The sequence below is a fragment of the Diceros bicornis genome, chromosome 6 (genome assembly GCF_020826845.1).
Source record: "Diceros bicornis minor isolate mBicDic1 chromosome 6, mDicBic1.mat.cur, whole genome shotgun sequence".
Lineage (NCBI taxonomy): Eukaryota > Metazoa > Chordata > Mammalia > Perissodactyla > Rhinocerotidae > Diceros > Diceros bicornis.
Window position 1 is genome coordinate 80,873,370 of NC_080745.1, and position 25,089 is coordinate 80,898,458.

A 25,089-nucleotide genomic window follows, 5' to 3' on the forward strand; every position below is an offset into this window, starting at 1 on the left:
ATCCATCCATCCATTCATTCAACCAACATCCATTGAGCACTCACTCAGAGCCAGATGTGAAAAGAACAAAGATGAATGAGAAACGAATCCTTTCCTTAAGGATCTGCAGGCGCATTCACAAAACCGCAGACCCAGTAAAACAGCTGCTCTTCTACAGGAATGAACAGTTACAAAGGTAGTGCCACGAACAGGATGGTGTGGCTTTGGGGGATGTTTCTTAGCATCTCCATGCATCAATTTTTTTAAGGTTTGTTGAAATATTGTATAGGATATAGTTTAAGTTTTAATCGAGTTCCCCATTTTTCTTCAATCCCCTAAACTGAATGACAAAGCACATTTTTGAATGAATTCTCGAATTTCAGGCCCCCTCCACATGCACACATCCTCTGCTCTGTTCTTAAAGACTGCAGCCTGAGATCAGGGGAAAAAAGTGTCAAGTATGTTCAATATTTAAACAGTCTGAAACCCCCTATTATCTTCTGCTGTGGAGACATGGATTTATTTCCTGATGAGACCGAGGGATGCTTTCTCAAGAGGTCCTCATAGAAATCCTTCAATCACCCGTAGTGAGTGCCCTTTACACACAGGTAGAGACCCATCATCAGATGGATGTTATTTAAAACATGTGCTTAAAAGACTAAAGAAGAGACTGGCCTGTCCAACTGGTAAATTATTTTTCAGCCAATTCTCTCTAGTCAGGGTACCTAAAGCTTATCACAAAAAATGATCAAACGTAATGCAAATTTATTAGGAATGCATCCTTGATTTGTTTTCATTCGAGATTATTGTGGACTTATTTGTTTATTTTGCAAATAAACTACAAAAACCTCTAATGTACAATATTATTTGGTAACAAGATTTGATTTAGAATTCACATTGAACATAATAGGCCATCAAAGGAAATGTCGCATCAGAATCTTTTGTGTTCTGTGTGTGAAATGTTCAAAGTAATTACAAATGTGACAAAATCTAAATTGTACATTTAAGAGGGAAATGGTGCTAAAAATTCTTGCTTGATGTTCAGATAATACAAGCAGCTTATAAGCCTTTGTGTTTTGTTCTCTATGTTGTAAATAACATTAGAAGCATCCCAAAGTCATGGATTATTTATAAAACATAGATCAAAAATGTGATGATTTTTTAAAAATCTCAAGTTATACTTTTTAGTCTTGTTGCATATGGTGGTATTGCTTTTTTACATGCTTATCATCTTTTGGAAAATATTATTTATTTTTCGTAGCAACATAATCAAACATATGATTACATTTCAACAGTGTTGTCAATTCCAAGTTTTGAAGGATGAGAGTAGGGAGAAGTTTTACTTTAGTGGTAACCAAATGTGAGAGAAAGGAGACCAATCAGTCACGCTTTAGAATGTCTTTTTTAGAGAGAGATGGGGTGAAAATTGGGGATTATAAAAGAAAAAAAGCTGTATTCCTTCTTTCTCTCTCTCCCTACATGACTGCTTTCCCCTCGCCTACTCCACAATTCAATGCTCAAATCATCCAACTAAGCGCCGGTCCCCAGCTTTTCAATCCCTGTGTGAAAGGGAAGAGAATCTTTCCTCCTTTGGATCTTAGGTTCCATCTGTTTGCTCAAGGTGGTAGTGTCAAAGTCAAAATAGGAAAGACTTGTCACCTGCAAGCACTTTGCATAATGACATGCGTTGTTGGAATTTTGACCTTGAGTGGCCTCTAAAGCAGCACCTCTCAAACTTAAATGTGCAGAAGAGTCCCTCGGGGACTTGTTAAATGCAGATTCTGATCAGAAGGTCTAGGGTGGGACCTGAGGTTCACCATTTCTAACGAGCTCTTGGGTGATGCTGATGCTGCTGGTCCTTGGACCAGACTCTGAGGAGCGAGATTCTAAAGAACATTGGGTCTTGAGTGAAGCATGGAGACATTAAGAAAAGTATGTGTGTATGTGTGTGTGTGTCTTACAAATGGCCTCCTAAGACTTGGCGAGTTCTATGCCAACTCAGCCTACTTGCTCTGATGAGCAACCAAAACATTTTTGAGTCCTTGCAGAGTGCTGGACACTGTGAGATACTTACTATTATTGCAATCCCCATTTTACAGAGGAGGCACAGAGAAGTCAAGTTTCTTGCCCAGGGTCACAGAGCTGATAACAGAGGTAGGACTTTTAGAACCCAGCCTGCCAGAATCTATAGTACATGTCCTTAATCATTAGGCTATCCTTGCCTTGAAAATGTCTTTCAAGCTCTTTCCCTTCTTGGGAACTTTGAATATGCCGTTCCCTCTGCCAAGACTGCCTTTCCCTACATTTTGCCTGACTGTTCATCCTTCAAATTTCAGCTGAAATATCACTTCTTAGAGTGGCTTTCTCTGACTCTTTTCTCACTTCAAATTAAATATGTCCCGCTTTTCTCTAACAGCATCTTGTTGCTTTCCTTCATAGGTATGATCACAATTTCCAATTATTTGATTATTAGTGTTAATTTGCTTTTATATCTATTTCCCTCACAAAACTATAAGCTGTTTGAGGCCAGGGACTGGAGCTGTTTATTTCATTAGCCCCTAGCACTGTGTCTTGAACAAAATAAAGACTCTATAATTACTCGACTGACTGATGGAGTGACTGGATGAATGACTGACTGACTGACTGACTGGATGAATGAATGAATGAAGTGAATTTACGTTCTGCAAATAACTACCAAGCCACTAGAGGGCAAATATACGCACCACACTGACATGTATGTAAGCACACCACATATGGTTGATATACCTAAGAATATAAATTCAAACAGTATTGTACCTCTCACACTCCAGTGGCCGTACAATAGATGGAATAAAATACTCATCTAAACTACATTAAAGAATGAGGATATGGATTTCAAAAGTTCACTCATTTCTAACTTCCTGATACAATCCTCACCAGACATTAAAAAAAAAAAAAAATGCACCCAAACCAAGGCTGAGCTGATTTCCAGGTTTTCAGAGCACTGTTCTATTTCTATTCCTCTTTACTCAAGTTCTGTCCTAGACTTAAAAATATCCTCTTCCGGGCCAGCCCCGTGGCGTAGCGGTTGAGTGCGCGTGCTCCACTACTGGCGGCCCAGGTTCGGATCCCGGGCGCGCACCAACGAACCGCTTCTCTGGCCATGCTGAGGCCGCTTCCCACATACAGCAACTAGAAGGATGTGCAGCTATGACATACAACTATCTACTGGGGCTTTGGGGGGAAAATAAATACATAAATAAAATCTTAAAAAAAAAAAAATCCACTTCTTCCCATGGTGTGTAGGGAGCGTGGGGAAACTCACACCATGGGGGAGGGACAGATGCAGGTTTTCATGGAGGCGTGGTCCATGGATGTGGCTCCACAATGGGTCATCAGGCTGTCGAGCATGATGTTAGGGTCATCGTCATGGCTTGAGTTCCCCCAGAAACGGACCCTGAGACGAGAATCCTGGGCAAGTCTTGAGTTGGGAAATGAGACAGGGATGGAGAGGCAGCTCTCAAGTGTGTTATCTGGCGAGTGACCACTGTGAGTGCCTGGAGCTTAATCCCACAGGGAGATTCTGGGGAGCATTAGGGCCCCCCCCCTTCCCAGTTATCCCACCCAGAGGAAGAGGAGCTCGGACCTTTAGGCACAACTCCATTCACGGGGGAGTTAATACTCAGGCACTTCTGGCCTGCCTAAAGTGGGCAAGAGGCTCTTCTTCCAGAGCTTGAGAGAAAGACCCCGAGGAGAGGTACAGATACTGGCAGACTAAAGTGTGAAGGCCCAAGGGAGCTAGGTAGGGCACTGATGCCAACTGCAATGGCCATGCTGATTGACAACTGTCCTTCAATTTTAGTTGAGGGGAAGAATCTTGGAGCTGATGGGCCATGGGTTTGATTTAGAATGGCATTTCTTATGTCTTTAGTATCTGAAACCCCTAAGTACCTCTGATGCCCCAAAAAGCTACCAAGACAAAGGGAATATTATGGCCTAGAGCTGTCACTATCCCAACCTCCACCGTTAATGTGGTCATTTGCCATCAGAAAGGAAGCTTGCTTTGTCAGTGCCGCTGTCCCTTAATTTCCACATTTTTGAGATGACTTCTTTCCTAAGTACAGAGATGGTCCTGGATTTTTGTCTGCCCTCCTGTATGATCTTGGGCTTCGATCTGAAATTTTCTGGCCCTTTCTTGCCCTGTCCATGGAAGGAAAGTGAGGATACCCTTACCATGTCTCTTTCACAAGGGTGTTATGAGAAGAGACGAGATAGTATCTGAAAACCACTTTGAGCTCTGAAGAAAAGTACTCTTATGAGCTATATAAATATAAGTTATTACACAGTATTATTTTAACCTGGCCCAAGTTTAGATTAGTTGTATGAATCATTCATCAACCTTTACTTTGTATAATTAAAAACGTGTGGTTCTTGGAATCTTTGTTCTGGAGGCAAGTTAATGTGGCGGGACTAGGATTGGCAAGCTCTTAGAAGTCAAAGACTTCTGGTCTGAAGACAGATGCATAGATTGATGGGGAAAATCCTATTATCAGTTCTCATTTGGAGGTATACCCCTTCAGCTTTTTTTTGGAGTCTATGATTCATGTTTTTCCTTATTGTCCTTTTTCATATTTTCAGCACGCCCATGGTAGTTCAGAAGGTATTCAAGAATTGCCTCCAGTTTTTCATTTTACCCCCAAGTAAATCTATGTAAGGTATCTGTTGCTGAGGTCTCCTTGCATGAACATGCCGACGTTGATAGGTTCTGGGAGGCTAGCTGAATCATTCACTCCTTTGGGAGGCAGAATGTAGAAGTGCTTGATTTAAAATGTACCTATTGTATTGACCACAGCAGGACATGAATGAAAGCACCAACATGACAGTTAATTCTGAGCCTATGTGCTTCTTGACAGCAGTGGCTACAGTTCCCTCATTTTTGTGTCCCCCCCAAAGGCCCAGCAGAGCACCTGGCATTCAATGGGCACTCAATGGTTGTTAATGGAATGAGTGAATGCTAATAGAGAGGGAAAAAAAGAAATAAAAACACAGTGAACTACTGAACCCAAGGATATCATTAGCCATGGTCTCCCCATGTGTTAGTGATTAGCTATTAGTAGTGTGGGTGGTCTGGGAGAGATGGACTAATTCTTCTGCTGGCCACAGTGGTGTCAAACAGTATATTAACTATTGGGAACAAGGGTGTTGACTGGATTTCTGCCGTGCACTAAATTTCCCTTAGTGATTCCAACGAATTAGACGCATGCCCCAGGGGCCCAAGCTGTTCCCGGCTTGTAACTTACACAGTGGCAGGAGCTGGTGGAACAAAAGGATATCAGGTAAGGTCTGCAGGGAGTGTCCGCCCCTCTGTAAACACACCAGGAAGCAGATTGTTGACGAATCCCACCCAAGTGTCTCTAACGACTGGGTTATGAAGTAATGGGCAGAGGAGTAATTGACATATTATAAGGAGCTTAGAGAGAACTGTGCACCTACAGTTCTGCTATTTCCTTCCCTTTAAAGCATCATCATGATTTTTCTGCCATGCTGATGTGCTGTTACGATTGAGGAGTTACTGACAAGACACACTCAGACTCCATCACAAATAAACTAAAGTGAACAAAAGAACCAAGATCTGTGATAATCTCTATTACAGAGGAATCAGTATCTGTAATAATCTCCAGCTTTATTTTTGTCCATTGATCATATAAAATTTATCCACTTTTTAAACAATTATATTTCCCTTAATTTTTAACTTTAACCATTTCTTCTTTGTTTTAGCTTCGGAAACATGTTGCCCACTTCCTAGATCCAAACTTAAACCAGCTCGAACTATTTTTTTTCTTTTATTTCAAAATTTAGGGATTTTTGATTCTCTCCCGAATCGTTGAGTGGCTCATCATTTAAAAGAAACCAGCAAACTATAAAAGGTCCTTTAAACTTCTAGGACATCAGTTCGCTTTTTCAGGAGAACATTTTGAAGAGATGGGGTAAATGAAGTAGAAACATTCGGATTAAATTTCCTTTGAAATCCATGGGTTTTAAAATTAAGGGAAAGTGATTGGCAAAACATGTTTTGGTTTTTGCCGAAACTGAAATGTTTGAAAAATAGTTCAAGATGTTCTTGCACACACCAACCACATCCATCTGCGGCCATCCATCTCTAGTTTAAATCTATTTTCATACTTCCACTGTGCAAAGAACACAGACTTCACTGCAGCCAGAAGGCCACCATATTTTTCTAAGGGAGAAGAACACGTTGAAGTCTAAAGAGTGGATATACAGTCCTATATCCTATATTGTTACGCTTGACATTCTTTTCAGAAAAAGAAAGTTCTAGACTAGATGGTTATGAAAAGGCAGTTATTTCCATTTGACTTTGAATCAGGCTAGTATGCATAAATGGAATGTGAGATTAGTTCCTTTGTTTATCTATCTACCTATCCATCTATCTATGTGTCTATGTATCTATCTACTTATCTATTTTTCTATCTATCCATTCATTCTTCATTCAACCATTCATTCATTCAACAAATATTTATTGAGCCTCCTATGTGCCAGTGGTTGTGTGAACACAAAGGCAAGTAAAAGACAGCCCCTCGTCTTAGGAAGCTGACCATCTTCTAGGGGAGATAGACGTATCCTTAAAGTACAATATGTGGGAAGTGCCATATTTGGGGCGGAGCAGGGGCACAGGAGAAGGAATGGACAGATCTGCCTGGGGGTGACAAAGGGGAAGATTTCATGGAGGAGCCATAAGAGGTGAGACAAAATAAAGGTGAAGGGTGGAGAGTGGTTGGAAAACTATGAAGCCTAAAGAAGGAGTGTGTTGGAGCATCCATTGAGAAATTGCTAATTTGAACAGGCAGACAAAGAAGAGGTTGGTAAAAGCCAGGTGAGGGTCATCCTGATGCTCACGGGGTGGAGGAGGATTTGGAGGAGCTATTCTTCTATTGAGGATCCTTTCTTTTCAAAATTTGGTCACCAGCTCTCAACCCGTCTTGGCAGCCTCCTGGTTGATGCTGTAAGTCCAGAGTCATGGGTTAAGGCTGAGCCCTGCCTGGCCACATGTGAGCCCTCTCTCATCTCTGGGTCTTGGCTAGACTAGATGATCTGTAAGGCCTATCAAAGAATAACTGCACAATCTTGGTTCGGAAAATGATATAAATTGTAGATTTTGCTCCCGCCATTTTTTATTCTAATTATCAGAGTTGGGAAAACTTGGTGCAGAAAGTCTGTACTTCTCTAGTTTTGCACCTTGGAATTCTGATACCTGTGGGTCCTCGTTAGCCTCTTCACTAAATAAAGGGCCAAGAGGGTTTTCTTACTTCAGAGAACAGCCGGCTGCCCTGGAGACACGTTCGCCTTGCTGACTGACAAGCATGCTCGGCTGACACTCGGCTTCCACTATGGCTGTTTGGTCATGGTTTTCTTTGGAATGTAATGAGAATGGTAGTTTCTTCACATTGCAGTGACATTGCCAGTTAATTTGTAGCTGTGCATTCATCTGATCACAGGACTGTAAAGCTAGCTGTCCTTTGCATACGTGAAAATGGTGGTATTAGTAATTGGGTTGTCACGAATGGTGTAATGTGTGGTTTGGAAGCCATTACAGGATTAGAGGCAATTTGGAGATTACCATCTCCATGACATCACCTGTGGGAGTGGAGACCACTGGCAGCTCCATGCTTTCTGTGATTCAGATGCCGTGGTTTGAAATATACATAGGACAGGTCTTCTGGTTTATTGACGAAGACTATATATATATATATATATATATATATATATATATATATATATACATATGAGAAAGAGAATCTGGATGACTCTACACAAAACTGTTGCTTGACATTTTTCTAGTGAGCACTGTATCATTGCTAAAGACAGAAAATAAAAACAATGAAGGGTATAAATGTGTAGGCTTATCCAATTCGAAACCTAGTCCTTCCTTTTCTCCAGTTCCAGTTCTAAACAGGATAGGGGAATTTGCTGTCATTGTTTGAGCAATTTTATCCGAAGTGTCACATGCAACTTTAGCTCCAGGAATGGGCTTTTAGGACTCTCAGCTTCTTCCTGATTTTCAAAATGAGAAGGGCGGGGGTTTATAAAGTCTCAGGGCTCCATCTCTGTTCCAGTCCTTCCTTTGGCTCCCTCTCCTCATTGAAGCCTTGTTTTCTCCCTTCCTGGAATCACCTTCTCCTCTCTGAGAGCTGCCCTGGACTCTGTCAGTGGATTGGGACAAGCTGGAAAAGAATAATTCTTTGTGGGAGTTAGGTGGCCCACGTGGAAGGGAGATGCAGAGGCCACATTGGAGCCAGGCAACTTGGGTTTTATTTCCTGCTCCAGGCTTCTTAGATCTTTGGCCTTGGACGTGTGACTTAACTTCTCTCAGCCGCAGATGAGAATGGGGAATGGGAAGATTAACGTCACTTCCTCTGGAGTCCTTTTCTGAATCCCACAGTCCTTCTAGATTCTCCACCAGTGCCCTTGCTCACACCTCTCCCAGCACTTGTCCACCTTTATTGAGATGGCCTATTTATCCTCGTGTTTCATCCATCCAACAGTGAGCAGTTGACACAATAGACGCTCAGTAGCAGACAATAAATGAATCAAAAGAAGACTAAATGATTACCCGTGCCACAGGATTTTGTGAGGCTAAACAAGCTAACACGGAAGCTCCCAGGGCGTATATGTCACCTCATAGGCATCACATAAAAGTTAGTGTCCTTTATCACTCACTATGTTCCAGGGGCTTCATCGAAGCTGCAGAGCTGGTTTGTGTGAGAGCCAAGATTACTCAAGGCACTGCATGGTCATGCTCAGAGACACGTCAGGAGGACTGGTGCTGATGAGAGAAGATGCTGTCACTCTTCCAGTCAAGGAAACACTTGCAACTCCTCAGGCCACACACACCCAGAGCCAGCCCTGTGAGCAGAGACTTCTGCATCATGATGACAGGCCCCCAATGATCCCACACACTCATCCAGAAGGAGACATCAAGCGCCAGGGTTGTTGCTTGTAAACACTCTGGAAGGAAAATAAGTAAACTGAGGTATATTTCTATAATGGATAGCTATACTACAAGGAGACTGAATGATGTACAACTACAAACGGTTTGGTTGAATCTCACAAACGTAATACAGAGTGAAAGAAGCCAGACCCAAAAAGTGCATAGTATATGGTTCCATTTATATAAAGTATAAAGACAGCTAAACTAACCTGTGTTGTTTGAAGTCAAGATAGAGGCTACCCTTGGAGGGTGGGTGGTGCTGGGACAAGAGCAGTAGAGGGGTGTCTGGGAGGCTGGTTATGTTCTGCCTCTTGTTCTGGGTGCTGGTTACATGAGTGTATTTGAGCTGTATGCTTGCACTTTTTATATAGTATAATATATAGTGTAATTCAGTGGAACATTAAAAAATAAAGAGACATGAAGGAAGATAATAGCAACATCCAGGAATTTGTAGTAAGTAGACACCATTGTTTCTAGAAATGCCAGTGATGTAATTTGAATATAAAAAGATGTGACCACCATAGCATTAATGAGTCAAGGAGCCCCGTGAGGCCGGGTGTTTCTGCTTCCATCTATGGCCATTCAAACCTATCAACAATTATGTTTTAAAAGGCTAATATTTATTGAGTGCTTACTATACCTTACTATTGAGTGCTTACCATAATAAAAATAATACTATTATTATTCCTATTATACAGATGGAGAAATTGAGGTTTAAAGAGCTTAAGTAACAGGCAGGGCTTCCTTCTGTGCAAGAGGAAGACAGGCCCCACTTGGTAGCAATGCTTCTTAAGAGACAGCAAGACCCCAGAGAGAAGTGGCTGTTGTGTGTGTCTAGGCAGAGCACCAAAGGCAACCCGGCAAAATTTCCCACATCTCAAGTATGGTATGGAAGCAACAGAGAGTTCAGGCCTGAAGGAGCCACCCAGGGAGGCACAGTAGATGTCTCAGCTGGAACCTTTGTAGCTGATGGCAGGTAGACCAGATGCTCCACATCTCCCCCTCTCACTGTGTAAGATCCTGAAATTGTAGCTTCACCTCAGGGATGGGGGAGGGTGGAGGTCAATCAGGGGTGTGCTAAAGTTAGAAACTGTGTTGAACATAGAAAACAGGAGATGTATATTTTAAATATATGAAATACAAATACAGTCAATATAGCATTTATGTTTCTTTGCACACTCAAATTTGTGGACTGAGTCACATCTGCTATTTATGTTGCATTTAGGAGCTGAAGCCATCCCTTGATAGGACTCAGATCTCTGCACCTTCAGAGATCATCTGCAAGCCCCTGGCTTTGGAGTGTGTGTTTGTGTGTGTGTGTGTGTGTGTGTGCATGGGCTTCGAGCAGGGTCCTGTCCGGGTGGATGCAATGGGAAAGTCCATGTGTTTTCACTTTGTGACCATATATCCCATAGTACCCCAAAGTCTGCTTTCAGATGCCGTTAGTGTTATCAATTCTTGAATTTTCTTAAGAACCACATGAAATGTGGTTCCCTAAATGTTAGAACTTCTTTTACCCCCAGACCCAACAGAAGACTTTCATAGGGTTTCCATTAAATGACCACAATGAAATGTGTATCACACTATGTTTGAGACTCTCCACTTTGACCGTGGTCTACTCTCATGCTGTCCATCTGCGAGGTCTCAGAATCACTCAAGTATGTCTCTAATTTGCGCTGCTCTTGGGAGAAGTATCAATAGTAAGATATCACTTTCATAAGCGATATCATATCCTGATTGAACATTGCCAGGGAGTCTTAGGCCACTTGGTGGTTGCATTTGCCTTAGATCCAATTACAGCTGTAAAAGTGGTTTGCATTAGAAGTTCTGACTCTAGGATTTGATCATTATAAGTAGGATAAACCACCAAAAGAATGTGAATTGCCTTCACTAAAAGGATGTAATAGCCCAGAGAATATCTTTTATATTTCAAATTAGGAAAATTCAGCACTGCCTTCTTCCCTGTGACTGCCCTTTAATGCTATTCAAAGCAGTGCAACGTACTGCATTTGGTGGGTCTGTCTGAATCCTTCAGCCAAGGAGGTTTTAGTTCTTAAATAATCAAAAGGGCCTTCCTACAAGGGCCTCTTGCAGCCCAGACCCTGAGAACTGAGGTTCAGGGGTGCTGTATCAGTTGTCCTATGCTTGTTCTAAGTGCCTAGAGACTTTGAAATGATCCCCCACCTTCCTTCCCCTCCAAATAAACTCTTCCCAAAGGCTGTAATATTTCTGCCCGAAGCTCCCCAACTGTGGAAGCATATGTGTTCATGATGCCCCAGTGAAGAGGTTCATGTGCAATACGTAGATGTTGGATATTGAAGACACGAGTTTCCATAAAGACTTTGAAAGGTCATTATCCTGGCCAGCCCACCACTTCGTAGTCTGCAGACACACGTGTCCTTTAATCCATACGTCTCCCTATTTCCGAGCAATTTACCCCTCAAAACACATGTCTCCTTGCTGTTCTCTGACCTGGAATCCATGACTGAGGAAGGAATCAGACTGCTCAGAAGGAAGGGCAGGACGCCCAACTGTCCCTATAGGCCCCTTGCTACCCAAGCTCACCAGATACCCTTGCTCTCTGTCCAGCCTGGTTACTGCTCGTCCAGTCCCCGCTCGCCACTGCTGCGAAGATGCAGAAAAGAGCGAGCAAGGAGAAAGGAAAGCAGAGTGGGCAGTGACGCTTGTCCTCCATCTTCTCCACCTCCCCCATCGTGCACGGTGAGGATTACCCCAGCCTCAAGACCTTGGAAACGAGCCTCTTGGACTTGACTAGGGTGAGCTGCAGTGATGTGTCTTTGGCAGGGAAAGCTACCTCAATTTTCTTTTTTAGGAAACAAATGTACTTATTATCAATTCATTTTGGGAATTATTTTGGAGTGTAGAATTATTTCGAAGAGAAGTCAACATACAGACCAATAAAATGGTTTGCTCACAGTAGTGCCTTATCTTTTTGAAGGAAATTTTAATAGACATATTTGCCTCAAATTTTGGCATTCTGCAAAAAGAACAACAAATCTCATTTAGTTGATTTTCCACAGCACTGCAAATGCCTTTTCTCTCTCCCTCCTTTTTCTCCTTCCCTTCTTCTTTCTCTCCTTCCTTCCTTGCTCCCTCTCTCCTTCCATACTTCCTTCTCTCCCGCTGCTCTGCCTTTCTTCCCTTTCTTCCTACAACCTCCTTCCCTCTCTCTTTTTTTTTAAGAAAGAAATTACATTCTATCATCTTCCTTGTAAGTAATGACATTTTTTTAAAAAATCCAGAGTTGAGCTGCAAATGAAAATTCTTAGTTGCATTCTATATATGGGAACTTGAATGATTCTCCACTGCTAGTTAAACTAAAAAAATTTAATTGCCACTTATTTTTGTTAAAACTTCAGAAAATCAATTATTATAAAATGGCCCATTTCAGTGTGTGCGTATGTTTGTGTGTGTGTGTGTGTGTGATTTTCAGTTTGCTAATAGAATTTTTTGTTCTAAAGTTTGATCCACTGATTCTTACATGGAATAATGCCAAGCTTCAGAAGCCAGCCCATTTAGGGCTTCAATCCTAACCAGAAATTTAGCATCAAATAAATCGTTGAGTAGCGCCTCTCAGTCTCCTTCCAGAGTGATAAGCAACTCTCCCTGCTGGCCAAGCCTACGGAATTCTGATCCTGATAACAGCACTCGGGGGAGCTACTCCTGCCATCCAGGATGACAATGCCGAACTCACAAGAAAACCCGGGCGCCTCTTGCACTTACCAGCTGTAATGCTGAGTGCATTATACAGAAAATCAGGACCCCCAAAGTAATATGCTTTCACCTCACAGCAAGCAGCGTTTGAGTTCGGGGAGAGGAAATGGGTATTAAGAGAGCAGGTTAAAAATCTACATTATCCCAGACTTTCATGAAATCAAAATTATGGCCATGATGCTAAGTTATTATAATGTATTTATTACCAGGATTGCTTTCATATTTAACCAATTTGGCCCATCTCGAGACCTGTTTTAAAATGCACCACCTTGCCCACCTTTCCCATTTTCATATGAAAAACAGGAAAGCAAAAACTAATTTACTCAGAGAGACACAGAGCCTGTTTGCCCGTTTATCTCTTACAGACCACCCCTCAGTCCAATGTTGACAGTACATGATATTCCATTAATCTGCCTAATGAAAATTTAACCAGTGTTATAAACAAATAATTGGCTATTATCCTCTCAAAGATCCCGAATAAATTACTTCTGCTTATTTTCGCTCCTCTCTCAGTGCTCAAAAGCTAGCCCTTTCTGATGGATGTCACAGGGAGAGAGGAGGAGGAGTTGGCACCATCCCACTCAGGCTTCCTCGGGACTGCTGTCATTGCGATGGGCAGACTCGACTCTAGGAGCACCGAGATTGACCATAATGAGGGATGCGGAAGGGGTGGCAGGAGAGACAGCCCCCACCTGTGGGTCACCGGCTTGGCCCAGCTTCAGGAACCACTCCTACATCTCTCATCACCTCCTCACTCTCTTCTTTTTTTCTGCTGTTGTGTTTTATTCTGCTTTCCACTGTATTTCTCCTTCTTCCCCATTCCTCCTCTCCAAGGTCTTACAAGATGCGTCTCCCATTCTCAACCCAGTCACACGCCCAGTAGCCCATCCACGTAGTCCCCTTACTGCTTCTCTGTCATAATTGTAATTTCCAAATGCAGGACCTGCTTTAAAATGAAACACCCAGTACCAAAATGGTTGGCTTACATTACGTTGAATAATTCAACTGAACTATTTGGATAAGGTACAGATCCTATTTGTAGCTTTATGTTGAATCAGACAAATTGAAGGAATCTGTTTCAAGCCATTATTGCTAAAAATCAGCCCTGCCCCCACAGTTCCACATTAAGCTGGCATGGCTGGCTAAATGGCAGGAGAATCAGAAGGAGAATCTGAGCCAGCGCTTAGGGTCCTGCAGTGCCTTCCTTGACTTAGTCTTCTGTCTTCTCTACTAGACAAAAACTTTTTTTTAAGACAGGGGTTGTGTCTTGCTCGTCTATTTCATTACCATGTGACACCTAAAAGTACTAAATGGATGAAGGAATGCTGAGTGAATGGATGTAAACATTGTGGGCTCTTTTAAAGAAAATTATCTTAGGAGTATAGGCAGTAAAATTATTATCATCATAGATATGAAGATTTAATTTTTCTATAATGGGCTCCCTTTCTCAAAGCCCTTAGATTTCCTAATACCTTCAATCCCACAATTTATGCTGCAAACTGAAAAAATGAATTTAAACATCATTTACACTGTCTCTTAAATGCTTAGTAAAAAAAAATCACCACTGTTCATTATGAAACAGTACAGAAGAGCAGAGAGTGATAATTCTAATGCTGTGATTCTCAACCTTTAGAATGAAAAGATCGTCTAAGAAGCTTATAAAATGTGGATCCTCAGGTCCACTCTCAGACGTGAATTCAGTGGGCTTGGGAATCTGCTATTATATCGAGCACCATGGCAGATTCTGATGTAGGTGGTTGGTGGACAACTTATTAAGAAATGCTGTTCTGATGAGAGCTTAGCACATATTCTGGAATCACCTAGAGCTTCTTTTTAGGCTGGGACCTCCATGTGGTATTAGCAAGAGGTTAACATCTCCTGGGAAGCCCCCTGGGCTCAGTCCTGGACTGGAGGAGGGAAAAGAGAGAGCTTTCATGACCCATCCTTGGCCCCAGTGGCCAATTCACTTAGTGCTCCTTCACTGTGAGCCTTCACTGTCAATGTTGTTCATTTCATCCATGGACCGACCATTCCAGCTTGCAGGTGGCTGTTTGAGTCTGGAGCTCAAAAGAAAGGTTTGGGCTGGAAATCAAGAATTCAAGCAACAATCTCAATAATGTTATTTTCTTTCAATGTGTAAGTTTCCAATAAATAGCTGCTCAGATACAAGCCTGAGAGCATATCGGTCCCAGTGGCAAGATAATGCCAATAACAGCACGGCTGCTGGTTCTTCTCACACCCATGATCTCATCTGATCTTTGCAATAACCTTCTGAAGATGCCGTGCAGTAACTCGATTTTTCCCCTCCAACAGATGTGAGAGCTGAGGTCCAGAGCTGCTGGATGAGAAGCTGCCTCACAGTTCCTGGATCAGAGAGCCATGACAGGGTATGTTAGAGCTGACATGGCAGACAGGACTTCAGGATATCACGACAGCCCTGGGGAGAATGGGACATTGTATGGGTTCCCTTCTCAGACACTAAGGTCCAGTGTGGATGGACATCAATCGGCCCATCAAGGTGAATTTTACCTTCTATGCAAATGGTGCATTACCAGGGATGGGGCCTCAGCCTGACATCTCAGCATTAAGGTCCCATCTCTACCCATGAAAAATTTGCAAAGCTGTGTCACAGGGTGGTTGAGACAGCATATGTAAAGCACGTGGCCTGACTCATAGAAGGGGCTGGATTACTGATGGCTGCTATTATGGTTAATTACTGTTCTGACCCCAGAAACATGTACAGTGCCCTCCAGGATAGTCCAACCAAGTCCAGCGAGAGGCAAAATTGCAAAGCAAGTGTGATCATTCCAAGGCAGGGGGCCTTTTGGTGCCCTCAGACCCCACAGCTGGGATCACGGTCCCAGCGAGGCTGCACCGAGCCCTGCCCTAATCACCTACGAGGGCAATGCAGGAAGTGGTCTCCTCAAAGGGGAAGGAAAGTCCGAGAGAGAGATTGGAGGTTGGTTTATAAACTTCTGAAGGTGCTTTATGGTTTGGAGAGCAGCTAATGAACAGAAGTATATATTTGGGTTGGTCTGGGCTCAGTAGGAAAGATCTGGATTTCACCAAAGAACAGACTATTTCCTCCAGTGATCCAAAAAGCAATCAAAGAGACTGAGCAATTTGATCTCTGAGAATTAGTTTAAAAAATTTAAATAGATTCAGCTTCATTTAGAGAAGAAAAATAAAATAATTCTCTCCAAAGGAGTAATCGCTAAATTATTCCCATGGGTGTGGAGCACGGGAGGAAATGGTGACTCAAGGTACATCTGGTGCATTTGTACAGAAGCGTGTGGGATTCAGATGCAGACTTCATCAGCAGCCACTGGCCGAAAATGTGGTATCTATGGTTGTTGTGTGACAAAGACTGAACTAGACTGGGCACAAGGAATGAGGGCTTGTGGAATTAAGTTCTCCTACCTCCTCTCATCCCATCCCTGGCCTGATGAGAATGGGGGAGAGGGGCATCTACCCACTTGCTGTGGTCCTTTCCATCTAATCCAGCAGCCACGGCAGTCCACTGGGGCCTCCCAATGCAAAGCCAATCATTTGAGGTCCATGCCTTAGATCTGGTACAAATCTGCGATTGACTCATGAGAACCCACCCTGGAGAGTCACCCCAGCAGCCCAATTCAAGCTGTGATCTGAATATTGGTAAAAGGGATGACCCTTGGGAATTTTCCTTCTCCCACTCCAGGGCTCCAAAGATTGAGAAAATTTGAGCATCACTGGTCAAGAGATAGAGAGAGTATGTAGGAAGCAAAGGTCTATGTAGCCTTGAAAAATTATTCTTCCAACACGCTGAGATAGCATAACAATAATACTAATAGAGCTAATATTTATCGTGCATTTTCCATATGCCAGGCACCATTCTAAATCCTTCCATGTACATTAACTCATTTCATCCTTACAACAACCTTTTGAGGTGGGTACGGTTACCATCCCCAGTTTACAGATGAGAAAGCTGAGGCACAGACTGAGTGACTTGTCCTAAACCATACATGGAGTTAGCAATAGCGTCAGAATTTGAACTCAGGCAATCTGACTCTAGTGCCCATGTGCTTAGTCACTACACTAAACTGAGTTTTTGATCACTTTAGACATCATTTCCTTCTAAAAGTCTGTTCTATAGCTTCCCTGGGAGAACCTCCCCTTCAGAAATGTTCGAGTTGGAGTTTCTTCCTTCTTCTCGCAATGAAATGCCAAGTATGCATCAGGGGCACGCGATGATTGCCCAGAAACCACATGGCTTATCATATGTCATCCCTCATAATTTATTTTTATGAGAGTGGTAAGTGGTATCAGCATTTTATAAGCATGTATTTATATCTGTTAATTTAATTTATGCAAATGCCTCATTTATGTAAATCATACACAGATTCACCATCAGGATATCTTTAGCAAAATAACATGATCAAGATATTTAGGAATCCAAAGTATACAATCAGAGAATGCAAATTATTTTTACTGCATGTTCTTTATGCCATTAAGTTCATAAAATGTCAACAATCTGGTTTTACTAAAGCTCGCTTGGCAGTGTTTTGGTTGCGTTGGTCTTTCTTTCCCTCCTGACCATCTCATGGCTCCTGGGACGGCCAGCTCAGGCCAGGGCGCTACTGGGAGAGAGCAAATCTCAGCTGCAGCCAAGTCTGAAGCCCTACTTTTTCGTTCCCTTCTGAGGGATGAGGTTACAGTGTGTAAATACAATACTGTATTTCATAGATGTATATCCTGGGGCTTTGGGCTTGATCCCTCCATGATAATGGCATCCTCATTACCAATTCTTGATGCTGCCACATAGTCATTGTGAATAATAAGCTTCCTCCTAAATCTAGACCATCCATTCTGAGTTTCTGGCATGTTGCTTCAATGGGAGGTGAGACTTTTATCTCATTTCGGGAGGAAACTCTGTCTATGACTTTATATCCAGTTCTGGGACTAGAGAAAAGCATTGAACACCCTGAGTCTTAAGAACAAAAGGTGGCAAAGGGTTATAGGGGCTGATGTCTGTGCCCATGCTCATAAGACAAGAAAATGGGTCTTGGTAGGGGGACCAACATGATCTTCTGAAGATCAGACCTGAGGACCCAGGACATTCAGTTGTGCAGCCACTCCTATCAGGCAGCCTACAAGGGCCAACATTGCTTTTTACAATGAAAGCTGAAAATAGCATCTTCATAGTAAAGTAAAAACTTATAGTAACCACCTCCCGTGTTGCTAGGGAGAACCATTGGCCATCACTAAATACATAAATAAATCCTTAGTTCTGCTTGCCCTGGAGGCTGCTACGTAGAGTTGCCCATGTAAGAAGCAGCGAAACGGCACCCGTGGAGCATGTGGCCTGGTGACCTTCCATTTGCAGCTCATGTTTGAAAACTTCGTTGGCTTTCTGTCCACGGCATGTTAATGTGTGACATGTCTCTATGGTCATCCAGATACCATGGTTTATACATCAGTTTCAGGCGCCATAGAAGATAACTGTGTCTTTGAGGTGTGCCCAGGACCCAGAAATCTTAATTTTTTTTGTATACTGCGTGACCTGTATTTTAAGCCAGTCCATCCCTTACATATCTTCTAAATGCGGAGAAAAGCTATCCAGCAGCTTTTGTGTAAATTGGATTATAGACAGAAACAATTCAAATATAGATTTTGTCTCTATTACATTATTATTATTGTATCTCTGTAGATTGTATCTCTATTAAAGTAGGCATTTAATAGACTTCTTTAAAAAGTCACTTGACCACCATTTGAGCCGTTCACAAAGCTCTTTTCTACACCTTAACTCACTCCTGGGGGCAGGCAGTGAGATCCACATAGAGCAGAGCTTGAGGCCATTGATCAGAACCCACCCCGGAGTTCTTGCAGTGGTGGGGAGAGTAGGCAGCTCGGGACACATTTATAGTTATTCACAGAGAACAACACAGCATTTATATTTTTCCTAAATGGGGAGAACATCTACTTTTAGCTCAGACCCTAAGAAAAATTCAAGATGGTCTCAATCATCGACATGGTTTGCACAGCACACACGGACAGTGGGACCCTGGGCCATTGGATCGGGGTGGCAGCACAGGACAGCTCTTTCCACCAGGAGGCCAGAAAGCCAGCAGCCAGCTTAAGGAAGCATCTAAGGAAAATGAATGGAGCCTTCCAGATCATACCATCATGCTTAAGGACGGTATATAAAATGACTATTGTGCTTTTGAGAAATCAGAGCTACAGAGCTGGGTCTCTGAGTCAGAGGAAAAATGCCTTGATTTCCAGCTGTTTCTTACTTTTGTGCTTTTGTTTCTGCCATTCCTACTACCTGGAATTCTCTTCCTCCCCTCTTCACCTGGTCAACTCCCACTTATCATTAACATCTGCCAAATGTCCCATCCTCCAGCAAAATGTCACCTCCCTCTAACTCCCTTTCTTCCTTCCCTCTCTGGGCCCTCTGTAACAGTGACCAGACCTCTACTGACCACACTATTTGCTCGGCCCTTAGAAGACATTTAATAAATACTTAATGAATAAATGGATTAATGTCTATGAGTTTGTCCCCCCACTAGGCTCTGGTTTCCTCAACAGCAGGGACAATCTTGGCCAACTGTGTGTCCCCAGAGCCCAGCAGGTGTTCAGGGCAGAAACTACATCTCTGAATAACTGAATGAGCTCTCTTAAGAAAGCAGCCCGAGTCCTCAGACAATGTTCACCCATAGTATATCCGGAATAAAAGGTTTATTTTTAGGGGAGGGAGGTGGGAAACACAGCAAGTTTTTCCTGAGAAAATTGGGACTGGGGAAACCAAGCGACGGTTACACCAGAACTTTAGCAATACAGTACATTAGAACAAGATGCGCCTTCGGGGGGGTGGCAGCCTTGCCAGGCTCTGTCCTGCACTTCAGCAATGATGGTTTGTTATAAATAAATGCATGCATCATTTATTTTTAGCCTTTTATGGCCTCCTTTGGGCTCTGCGTCTTCGATAAAGGTCAAGAAATAAGGAAATAAATGATATTCTGGAAGCCAAGTCTCTTTGCTTGGACCTATCTTTAGAGCTTAGCTGGGGAGTGACATCTTCCCGACCCGCAGCCCCCAGTTCTTAACCTCTCAGTGATTGGTTTACGGTCCCTTACAAATCAGTGAATCTCATGAACCAGGTCTAGGTCCAGTTATTGTCCAGATAAGCGGTTAAATGTGGCCAGAACATTTTAATTGCAAGGAAACCTATTCTCTAACTCAAAAAAAAAAAAGGATGGTTCATGATTTCCACATTCGCTCTTCACAGTAGATTCGTCTGCAAATGAGGAGGCAGCGTTCACTTGTCTCAGAGCTCTCAGGTGATGGGCAGCTGTCTGACTCCTTTCCTTTTCCTGTACACTTTTTTTTTTAATGCAGAGAGCTTGCATCCTCTTCTGCTAACCTTTTGACTGCAGGCTAAAGAGATAATTGGGATTTTTTAACATATTGCCAATATGAAGTAATAAGAAAAGGCAATTTTGACATTAATCCATGCTCTGTTTTTTGTCTGAGTTGTAAAACACCAGGCAAGTTCTAGAAAGTGCCTGCAGGTCACCCAAAGCAGCAGTAATCCAGGGGGAGGTGGATGCAAGCTCTAGCCCAGGGTTCTCTCTTGATTTAATCCCCTCTGCAAGTGACCATTGCCTGCAACAGCTTACCTGCCTGCGACTTGAGAAAACTTCCGAGCTTCTGTTGATGGAGAGAGGAGTGTGGCCTTGGGTACTGGCATCCAGCTAGGAGCTGTTAGGAAGGAAGGAAGGAAAAAGGAAGGAAGGCAAGATGAACGGGCGGGACAAAGGGTTCTATTTTCTTTACATTTAGACCTGTTTTGCAGAGGCAATATTAAAATATTTAACAACAGAATGGCAGGGCACTGGCTAAGCTGAAAGGCTTCAGTATGTGGCAGGGTCCCAGTGGCTCTGCTGAGCCAGGCGTTAACCCTTCTGTGGCTACATAATTGTTAAATATTTTTTAAAATTATTTTCCACCAAATTCATATTATCCCCAGACAGAAAAGGGGACCCAGTAAGGTCCCCAGGAAGAGGGTTCAAATGGCTTCTGCTGCAATGGTAATCACTACAATCCCAACAAGCTTCTTTCCCCCAGAAAGGTCACAAGAGGGATGGGTCATTTTGCTGACCTGATAAAAGGATTCTCAGTGCGGGGGGTCGGAGTCTCTGAATGCCCACTCTATGAATCAGTGTTTTACTGTGTCCCTGAGGCTGGGGACCCACCTCTGGGTTCATGTAACTGTGCATTGATCCGTTCAAGTAGTTATTGAGGACCCACTGTGTGCAAAGCACTTTGGGGGCAAAACTGGCCTTAAAAAAACTTCCCAACTTTTACAGAGGTCACCAAGAGTTGTCCACAGACATTTTTTGTTTACTTAAACTGCACAGTATTAAAAACAAAATCGTGAACAAATATTTTAAAAGCCGGTGATTTTATTTAAAAGTCCAGATTTCCGTTTCCAGATTTTTCTCTTTCGGGGAAAAAAATCCAAAACCTCAGAAGCTCTGATGACACTGAGCCCACATTTTCCCCAGGCCACAATCCACTGGGGCAGCCCCTGCCCCATCTAGACATGCAATGAGTCACCACTGCCCTCACCCCTCCCAACTGTCACACAGCCAATCTCCCTCAATTAAGTCTCAGAAACATGTAGGGCAGTGGTCAGGAGGGAAAGCTCTGGGACGGACAGCTGACACATCTCACTGTGTCCCCTTGGGCAAGTTATTGAATCTCTCTGGGCCTCAGTTTCTTCACCTGAAAAATGGGGATAACATAGTCCTTATTGTTTAAGTTTGTTGTAAAGATTAAAAAGAGATAATAAGAATAAAGTGCTTAGAGCAGTTTCTAGCACATAGTGAGCGGTCAATAAACCCTCTTGCCCCTAAGAATACAGACGATGAGGACAATTTAGACCTTGTCATCAAATAGCCATAAAATATAAAGGAAACATTTAGAAATGTCTTTGATGGCCTTAGTTCAGAGACTGAACTTGCAGTTCCCTCCTGTTCTCTCTTTCCCAATCTATTTCATCGGCACCAAATACCCACAGCATTTGTATACAACTAGCACTCAGAGGGGAGAAAGCAGGACAGGCAGAAGCAAATTGACTCTCTTCTCTTGAGAAGACTGCCGATGGGTCTCTGAGAGGCTGTGTTCCACCCACCACAGGAAGAAAACCCAGAGGTCACTGTAACCAGCCCACTGCCCCAGAGCCAGACACCAGCAGCAAAATGCGTTAGGAAAAAAAAAAAAACTCCAGGAAAAAAGCCCCGAATGAACAGTGTTGCACCTCAACTAATCTGTGATTCATACATATTCAGAGGGAAAGTGAGTGAAAAACCGGTGTTTCAGACAGCTTTACATTTTCAAATTAAGTTAATAAAATAAGATTTCCAATGTAATGACAAATTAATTCTTCTTTTCAGCAGTTTATTAAAATAAGCGTCTCCTGTCTTCTAACTAGCGCTGACATATGCTTACATAGATACATCCCACCCAGTAACCTAATCTCCCAGCAATCTTGAAGCAATTAACTCCTTCTAATCTTGAGCTAACAAAGCCCACCATGCCAAAGGCCCCTGAGAACGCCCCTCTGAAGGCTCCTGGCAGCCTCCCTCCTGCTCTGCTCAGAGCATCCGAGCAGGGTGCGCTGAAGTGGTCCAGCGTGGCAATTCCTCTGAAACAACCAGAGGAGTCATCACAGATCATAAGATCTTCATTAACTCCTTATTTCTCTGCTAATTAACACAAAAAGAATGAGTTGAATGCCTGACAGGCAATGACTGACCCACTGCTTGGTGGTTAATGGAATGCAAATGACATCTAATGAGGGTCTCTCCTCGTAGTGCCGGCAGCTGGCCTACTATTTTTGTTGTGGATTTTAGTGTTGGAGCTCCATGAAAAGAGTTTACCTAATCGTTTAAACTGCAGCTGAGTTTGTAATATACAGTCCATGCATTTATGTAAGTCCTACACATGGCAGGCTTAACTGAAGCTGTTAACTACAAGGTTTAGCTGAAAATACCATAATTTAGGGGAAAAAATACAGTTCCAGGCCCTTCCAAATGAAACACAATATTTGTTGGTTATGCTAAGTTATGTGATGCATTTTGGATTTTGTTTCAATGTGACAGTGGCAAGCATAAATCAAAACGGTGCTTATTTGTTTGATCCTGAGCATAGCCTTTCCAATTTATTCTAGTTTTAAAATATAACCCAAGTTTCATCGTCTAAGATTTATTTTAGAATTCAAGTAGAAAAATCAGCCCAAATATGATTTGTGCACTGTCAATAAAATGTTGATTCAATTAAGGGGGGTTCAGTAATGAGGTCAGTGATGTAGCTCAAAGAAGGAATTTTACTTTCTATTCTGTCATCTATTAATGATAATTAAGGGACAGACTTATAAACAAGAGCAGAAATTTTAAAAAGGTTTTTATGAAGATGTATGCTTCTTTATTCTATCATCCCCTTAACCTGGGTGGGGAAGACCCTCCTCAGCTAGAATTCCGAGCTCCAGATCTTTAAGAACCTTCTTTTTCACTAATAAATTGAATCGACAACCCATTCATTGAAGAGATCTAGCATTGCCAGTATCAATTCACACACTAAAGTTTTGCTTAAAACCAAAAAGTATAGAATGGTTATTGTGAAATTCAAAGGAATTATCACTCTATAAAATAGATTCTCTGAGTTTGGATAATATCCAGGTCCACCCGACTTGTGTAGGTTTATTTTTTCAGCAACTAGAACTTATTGGTGCATATGAGTAGTTTGAACTTATGCATCTTATAAACTTTCAAGTTTAATGACAAACAGTTTCTCGCCTTCTAATGGGGCAGAACTGGTGGGAGAGAGGAAATCATGGTAGTCAAAATTATTAGTTGTTGCTTGACATTTGTAAGGAGTTTCTGGAAAGGTGATTTCTCCAAAATTGCAATCTTCTAACTCCTTTTGAATTTCAGGATCAGTTAGGGATACCCTTTCTTCTTTTATATGGAATTTCTCTTCAACCCAGTCTTGAAAGGGGTGAAGATATTTATCCTTCTTTCCATTCTTTAGACATGCCTCAAGGCCTTTGTAGTAGATGTTCCTTCCTCTTGGAATCCTCTCTCTTGGATCTTCTCATGGCCCCTGCTTATCGTTCAGGTCTCAACTTAAATGTCACCTTCTCAAGTTGGATGGTCAACTGAAGCAGCCCCCAGTTGCTTCCACTCCATCATCCAGCATTGGTTCATTGTCCGTCTTCTTCTGTTTTCTGGTTGTTGTTCATTGTCTGGCATCCCCACAGGACTATAAGCTCTCAGAGAGCAGGGACCTTTCCTACTGCTGCTTTCCCAGAAGATGGAGCAGTGCCTGGTCCATACGTAGTAGAGGCTCAGTACATGTCTACAGAATGGAGGTGGGAATGAGAGGACATTGATGCTCCCTCCAGAATGCAGGGACTTTTGCACCTCCGTGACCTTGTTTCTCTGTTTTCTCTACCAGAGGGCCCTCTCTTCTGCTCCCTCTGGGGAAGCCCCGCTCATGCTTCAAGACTGTTTAAGATGCCCTCTTCTTCATAGCCTGCCCCAGTCTCCAAAAGAAGAATTCAGATCTCCATCCTCACTGGGCTGAAACCTCTAGTGCACTGACTTGTGAGGGATTATATGTCTCTCTGTCTCCTTGGCTGCCCTCTGAGCTCATGGAGGCAGGAAGTCTTATTTAATTCTACTTTGAACCTCTTACACCAAGCATAGTGCCAGGAACATGAAGGTCTTGAAAAAGAAATGGACCGAACAGTGAAGCTATCCTTTTATTTTGATGAGAAGGTTTGTCTGTCATTAGACAACTCTAGTGTAAGTAACCATAGCAGAGAACCCAATCAGAGATGTGGCTACTCAGAGCTCATGGCATACTTTATGTCTGAACCCCATAACACTCTTCCAGGCCTCTCCATTTTACAGATAAGAAAACTGAGGCTCCAAGAGATTAAGTAATATGCCCACAGTGCTCAGGGAGTATGGAGCAGTGGTGGTTAGAACCTCATATTTTGAGATGAGGCCAAACCCTAGGCTCCTTTTGCCAAACTTAAGTATATTTTGTTGAGTTTTAACACTAAATCACCATTTTGTTGGCTTCTTATGAGAAGTTCTCTAAGGGTATTGATTTCCGTATTGATTCTATATTGGTTGTGCAACTGGACAGAGAGCATGTTTTACTTCTAGGAGCAGGCAGACTTGGTGAAATTAAGTCACTGATATGTACGTTATTTTAAATTTCTCTTTCCACAAACTTTTTTTCGTTCTTTTTTTTAATTGAGATATAGTTGACAGAGAACATTATATTCATTTCAAGTGTACAACATAGTGATTCAATATTTGTATATATTGTGAAAT